The sequence below is a fragment of the Morone saxatilis genome, unplaced genomic scaffold (genome assembly GCF_004916995.1).
Source record: "Morone saxatilis isolate NCDOM2014 unplaced genomic scaffold, NCSU_SB_2.0 Contig17, whole genome shotgun sequence".
Lineage (NCBI taxonomy): Eukaryota > Metazoa > Chordata > Actinopteri > Moronidae > Morone > Morone saxatilis.
In genome coordinates, this window is record NW_023339729.1 from 25,210,073 (window position 1) to 25,216,839 (window position 6,767).

The 6,767-nt window shown below is 37.3% G+C and overlaps 1 long non-coding RNA gene across 1 annotated transcript; it reads right to left on the reverse strand.

Moving 5' to 3' along the window:
- Positions 1-4,275: 4,275 nt before the first annotated feature.
- Positions 4,276-5,763, reverse strand: LOC118327390. Its single transcript, XR_004796686.1, has 4 exons — positions 5,688-5,763; positions 5,312-5,421; positions 4,714-4,772; positions 4,276-4,381 (listed from the first exon to the last, which is right to left on the reverse strand). It is a non-coding gene; the product is annotated as an uncharacterized LOC118327390 (long non-coding RNA).
- Positions 5,764-6,767: the final 1,004 nt, after the last annotated feature.

Genomic DNA, 6,767 nt, shown 5'->3' on the forward strand with positions numbered 1-6,767 from the left:
TACCAATTCATACTAATTAAGGTTCTGCTTCAGTTCAGGTCAGCAACCAGAGTCAGGGTGCTGCTATTGTGAGTCTTGTGCTCGCTGATAAGCCATGCGACATTAAAAATGAAACTGGAACCTAACCAGATCATTGGTACACACCCCTACTGTTTCATGACAAAATGGATCTGAAAAAGGTCAACGCAGCAGGCGTTGAATTATGCTTCTTCATGTCCCTGCGACTTTTTTTAACCTAATCACACGAGTCCCAAAAGCTATTGAACCGAGCCCCTCCAACCTGGAAGAACTGCGCTCATCGGAAACACAATAACTGTGCAACCTGTCCGTAACGCGAGCAGCTGGTTGCACTGATTCCCATCACAACGAAAATTATGTTTGCCCAGGCCCGACCACAGCTCCGAGCCGCCCAGAAGCGCTGCCACGCCGTTCATCATCAGCTGTGCCCGGACCAACGCGAGTTTGAATATTTAGCAAAACACAACAGCCATCGATTAATCCATCGTGATTAATCATTATCCTTCGAGAAATGCTTCACGATGGGTCGCTTGAGCATTTTTTCAACACTATGGAGAAAAAACAAGAAAAGCAACAAATCATTCCCGCCACGCTCGCGAACAATTGGTTCAAATTGCCACAACACGTGACTCTGCGTGATCATTCCTCTATTGCGGCTGTTTCAGAACTATTGCGCAACCACCCTGCTGCCCTGGCGTGTATCACCTGGTTATTATTCATCTTTTCTTCACATTGGTACCAGATCACTGCGTATAGACTTGCCGAAGAATGCGTTCTGGTTCAGCGTTCTGGTTCTCGGGGATCCTCACAGCCACACTGAACATCCTGCTACTCCGTACCTAAGGCAACAGGGATAGACAAATTACACTCTATACCCACGATTCAAAATTACCGTGTCTGCATCAAAGCAATGGTAGAATAAGTTTGGTGATATTCTAAGGCCGATAATGACCAAACATTTCAGATACAAAATTAGAGTCCACTAGTTCCCAACCCTTTTCCCTTAAGCGACACCCTTCTATCATATTAAACGACTCAGTGACGTATTCTTATGCAATTTCACATTTATATTTAAAACGTCCTACAATGAACCCAAATACGTCGAACTCAGTAACTGCAGGAATTTTGCTTGTAAATACCAGAGATTTGGATGAATTCTGAGCCAGATTATTTCCACTGTTCTGGGAAACTTTAATAACAATCTCTCTGTCTGCTATTCTGTATTTTTAATCATTTACACGATCATAAAAAAACTGAATAGCTCATTTTCAGACAATTTCAGTTTTTTGCTTGTCGCCTGACAATTTAACCATTGCTACTCTATTAGACACAAGTGAACCAAAGCTGACTATAGCGCTGCTGTTATATCTTCTAGTTTGCCACGCCTTTAAAATCAAGTAAGACCTCCCTGTGAAGCTTCTGTGACCCCTTGAGTGGGCTGCCTGACCACCATGGTTGAAACCACTGTTCATCATTGTACTTGATCTGTAATACCAAGATCCTGCTGAAGCCATTGCATGTGGCAGCCAAGTGCGTCCACTTCGCGGCACAATCTATTTATCTTTTTACTCAAGGCTTCATATAAGCGATGGTTTCTTAGTGTATATAGTACTTATAAAATATTCTATGATATTCACTTTCTTTATTTTTACATTATATCGATATTGACAATACTTGTTTTCATCTATACAGGTAATATCTATTATAATATTCTCTATCCGTTTGCCTATCTACTATAAATATCTATATATTATATTATATGTATTCTATTTTCTGTATGTTATTCATATGATACTTTTGGTTTTTCTTGTTATTTATCCAACACTTCTTTAACCTTGTTGCATGAGTGCTGTATAATTATTTATTATTACTTACTTCTAATTCGGGTTATTTCACTGAAGATTCAACTGCCAGTCACCCTCCTAACTTTCCTACTGTTTCAGTGTGCAGCAGTTATTGCACAACGTGCTGCAGGAGGAACAGGGAGATCTTAAATAAAGGATACACAGAGAGGTGGAGAAGAGGCTTCTGCGTTTATAGATCAGTTGTGCAAACTAAAATCCAGATGTTGGTTAAGATCTCTGAAGGGGGAGAGTTTTGTGGCCATGCCACATAAATCACAGCTCTGTAAAGCGCCTGTTGCTGAAATTGTTTTGTTCTTTATCTCTTAATCATTATATAATCAATAATAATAATAAAATGAAAAGTATACATTTGTATTTAAAAAGGGGGAAGATAAGTTTCACTTTCTGTTTAGTTAACTGCGCCCCAAATTCTTTCCAGTTTTCTCCTTCTTTTCTCCTCCCCCTCTTTTAGTTCTTAGAGTTTCACACCAAGATCCCACTATTTATTTTATCATTGGACTGTTGATGAAAACCCCATTTAGTACGCAGCTCCTGCCATGCCGTCCTCCCCCCGGCTGTGCCAGCTCGTCCGTCGGCCCTGCACACTGCTCCCCCACATCGATCCGATCGCATTTTAGGTTATTATCCGATTTCGATCGGCACACACATATGGATATATTATATATATATATTTGGCTACAGGACAAGAGCAACAGGAGAAAGAATCTGTACTTACATTGGTATTTTTGTCCAGAAAAAATAAAACAGATCCGAAGAGTAAAATCTTGGTGCGACTGAAGCAACACCGGATGTGGAATTTCAGGATTTGGGAGATGTCTTCAGTAAGTTTTTTATTTTTTTTAAATTGTCTAATACTGGGGAGATCAATACATAATGTTACTACTTGAGTGTATTTCTTTGTGATGTAATTCATTTTAAGAATCTTTAAGTCTTCTAACAGAAAATCATTATTATGTGTTATTGTTCATTTCTGTAAGGAAAACTAAAAGAAATTGTTATTTTTTAAGTTTAGATTATTGTTTAAGATCTTTGAAGAGCTGAACACAAGTTATATTCACACAAACAGCCTCGTCCTGCATTAGAAACATACACACATGCCCAGGTATCACAAAACACTTAATTTGTCAAGGCCTGTTTAGGTTCACTGTACAGTTTATCAGTTGTTCTGTTATTATGTTATTATTATGCATTAAATATAATATGAAACATCCATAAAATATGTCACAGGACTCGTCTGGGAACCACTGGCCTGAAATGTGTCTGAAAGGGATCTTTTATCACAAGTTTAAACTCTTTGTTTTTATCTTTATAAAAAGCTAACAGTCGTAACAATATTCATTATCTCCTGCAGCTGCAATTATATGTCAATTAATTGATCAGTCAATACTCAGGTATACTCAGGTGTACCCGGCGTATACCTACTTCTAAATACCCCTCCATCATTCAGTAGTGTTCTGCATGCAGAACTCTTTTCCCCCCTAGGATGGCAAAGGTATGGCATAGTTTTGCCTTCAACAACAATTCTCATGAGTGGGTGGATAAAGGAATAAGGAATAGTTCACTAAAAATGCCTCATTATGAAGGTCGTCTCGCCTCTTTCACCTCTGGCTAATGTTAATGTCATAATGATACCTGCAGAAGTTCAGTGACCAGTAACAAAAGGTAACAAAAATATTGGGGCATAAATTAGGAGTATAGCCTCTTCTCCAGGCACAAGTTTTATATTGTTGGTCAGACTGAAGCAGACATTTGATGATGTTGCTGTAGGATATTGGGATTTTACAACGATCAATATCATACAGGCAATCAAATAATCAAGAAAGTAATTGATTCATTAAGCTGTATGTATAATGCTCTAATCTCCTCCATTTTTGCTCTATTGGACGTATTTGCAGAAAGTTTCCCTCATTTAATTATTGAAACGATATTTATCATCATTTAATCTAGTTTCAGATATTTAAAGATCCAGGAAAGACACATATGATCAGCTTGGATCAATAACGTGTGTCTGCTATATGTGATCCACTTTTTAAAACTCACAGCAAGAAGAACAATCTGTGCATAAAAGAAGGTTCCTGTTTCTGTATCACGTCACATTTGAACAAAAGCAGCCATTTTGAACCTCATTAAAAATTCCAGAATATGTAAATATGCTAAATGTTATCACTTCTGCAGCTCAGCTCAACTCAGCTTAGAGTTTTGGTTTGGTCGCTGTAAACCTGCTGCAGCAGCAAACAGCACAGACACAGTTAGAGACTCTGGAACATCTATAGCAGCTGATGAATACTGGACTTAAAACCATTACAAACACAACTCCAATAGCAGGGCTTGTCTGTTTTTAAAAGCAGATCAACAGAATAATTCAAAAGCAGTCAAAAGGAAGCAATTTAACTTTTTATTTCATTTTTAATCAAATGTGACTGACTCAAAGCACTTTGAAGCCTCCTGCCCCCTTTACAGAGAGAGAGACTGGGACCATCAGGCTGGAGCAGCTGCACCTGAAGAGAAAGGACAGTTAGAATAGCAGATAGGACGAGTAGTGAGAGTGAGATATACAACACTGTCAACATTCCCAGTTGGGATGCATCCTATTGCTGTTGCTACCCGTCATCTCGGTCAGTCAGGACTGATTTTAGATGTCCAAACATTTCTATCTGCCTTAAAATGAATGTGTAAAAGTGTGGGTCCATCTTTGCCTTCTTTTGCCAATCACCTTATCACCTTCACTGCCTTTATTTCCATCTCTAGATGAATGGTCTCTTTCTCTCTCTCTCTTTATTTATATATATATATTATATATATTTATATATGCGCATATATATATATTCACCATTGTGAGGATGTTGAGGGTCCTTATTGTCTGCAGCCTTATCTTTTATGTGTTCTCTCCTGTTAGAAATAAAACAATTAGTATTTAATAGAATTTATGTGTAGATAGATTGAAAGCTTGCTATATAGAAGAATGGATAGAACCATGTACAATAATAATTATAACGATGATAATAAGTAAGTAAAATAAATGGATAAATAAGCTAAGATAAGAACAAAAGACATGGTGATAACATGGCAGTACAAGCCAGGTAGAAGGCAGGTCAACAAAAATGTGTTCGAAGCACATTTAAAAGTCCAGTGTGTAACATTTAGGAGGATTTATTGGTCAGAAGAACAAAAGCTGAACACAAGCTAAATCACAAAACTTAATAGAGCAATGAGAAGGAAACATAGAATGTGTCAAAAAAAGAAAAATAATACAGACAGACAATTGTATAAAAAGTTCCTAAAAATATCAGGAAAACTTATCTCTGATCAATATTCACAGGAAATAATCTGCTCAAAATTCCTTCAACTGTATAAAATATGTAACTTAATGAGCAGTCACAGTTACACAATGACAGAAACATGTGAGGAAAAACTGGATGGTGACTTACATCAACTTCCCCAGATCTACTACTTCTTTCTCCTTGTTAGCATCAGACAAAATACTTCCAGCAGACAGCAGCAATACCAGCGTCACAGTCATCCACCACAGTCCAGCCATCTGCACACAGGTTCAGTTCATCGTCACAGTGTGCACAAGAAAGAAAGAGCTCAGAACTTATTCTGTTTTTAAAAACAGAAAATTACTTATAGAAAAACTTCTACATGTTTTTGAATGGTTTTCTCATTTCAAAACAAAAGTCTGTTGGACCCTGTTACTGTATGATTGTATACAAAGTTTCTTTTCCTTAAACTTCCTCTTTAAAGCTGAAAAACAAGTTTTAATATCAAAATCCCGTTACTCTTCCCAAGTAGAGGAGCTCATACCTGCTTTGTCGGTTGTCAGGTCTGAGCTTTGAAGTTCTTCCTCAGTTTTCTTCCTGGTGTCAGAGAGAGACGGTGCGGTGAACACAGAAAGAGCTGGTTTTTATAAAGGAGAGAGAGACCGAAGCCAAGCCTTCAGAGTGGCACCACTCTTATTTGCACAGTAACTTCAGTTAAGTTTATTTAACAGCGAGAGATAATAAAGGAGTAAATGAGCGATGTGGCCCAAAGGACGCTACAGTAATACTGCAGCACAGCTCCTGTCGTCCATCTCGTGTGATAAGAGGAACAGAACTAAAAGTATGAAACTGTTTTAGGTTTTAATCATTGTTATTTACACTATTTGTGTCTCTCTGGGGCTTATTTTTATATCAACTTTTATGTTTTTGATACATTAAGTTTCTTTAGCCTTACAAAGGTTTATTTATTGCTGTTTGTATGAAAGGTGGTATTTAAATAAAGTTATGATCATGGACTGTACACATTCTGATACCCTGTTCAAAAGACTGGAGGTCAGAGGTCATCAGTTACTTTGAAGTTGAATTAGAATTTTAGAAATGAAATAAACCCTTACAGATACATTGAGTTAATAATAATAACTTATTTGGTTTTTACAGTTTGGAGAATGACTCACTTTTGGCCTCAGCTACAACAACGATTAAAGACCATACCATAAAACTAACCGTTGTTCCCTTCTTTTATCTTCACATTCAAACATTGTAATTCATTCATGTAAAGTGAACGAGAGATAAAGTGAATACGTGAGTAGAAGGGTTTTATTACAATGCGAGTTACACTGAAGCAGGCCTGCACTGCCAAACAGCCTTACAATATAACAGATGATGCAATCTTAAAGGGTTATGATTCCATTGTGTGTTTTTCAACTTTCAACTCAAAATGAATGCTATTGTTGGTTTGGTATTTGCTCCTAAAATATTGTTTGTCCAATATTTTAGGAGCAAATACCTGAAAAACTAATTACTAATTACTAATTACAGCTAGCATGGTGAAACGGTGCGTTAGCATTGATTCTCAGATTCTAACTAACCTGTTTCACCTGAATCACAGCTTTACCCAAACTTA